We start from the raw sequence: 653 nt of genomic DNA on the forward strand, positions 1-653 counted from the left end.
CTGTCGCTCTCGGCAGCCTCGAGTCCCCATGATCTGTTCGCAAAGACCTCACTTCCTCGTTGGGTTTTGGCTGGTGGTCTCCCTGGCTCCTTGTCTCGAAGTCTTTCACTCACAGCATGGTACCCGGCTCCTCAAAAAGAGCTGGGAGTAGGAAAGAGAGGGGGAGACAGAGGGAGAGAAAGAGACCGAGATGAAAACGCAACCTTCCAGAACCTAATCTCAGAAAGGACAGTTTATTACTGCTCACGAGCAGTAAGCCACTCCATCCAGCCCACACTCAAGAAGACGTGATTACAGGGCACCTGTAGAACATGGGACCCTTGATCTCGTGGTTATGAGTCGAGTCCCACAGTGGGTGTAGAGATGACTTAAAATCTTACAATAAAAAAAAAAAAGAGGTGATTACACACGGGCATGAATACCAGGAGGTGGAGATATTGAGGGGCCACCTTTAGGGCCGAGTTTAGAACCCAAGTTTCCTGATGCTGAAGAAGGTGATTCCCCCCCATGGATTTGCAAATCCCATGAAGGCCCCGAAAAGACGTGGGACCCCCTACCCCAGCCTGAGCATGTGGGAGGAGTCTGTGGTACCAAATATAAACAACCCTCCCTGGGACACACACACACACACACACACACACACACACACGTGC

Source organism: Leopardus geoffroyi, chromosome C3, assembly GCF_018350155.1.
Source record: "Leopardus geoffroyi isolate Oge1 chromosome C3, O.geoffroyi_Oge1_pat1.0, whole genome shotgun sequence".
Lineage (NCBI taxonomy): Eukaryota > Metazoa > Chordata > Mammalia > Carnivora > Felidae > Leopardus > Leopardus geoffroyi.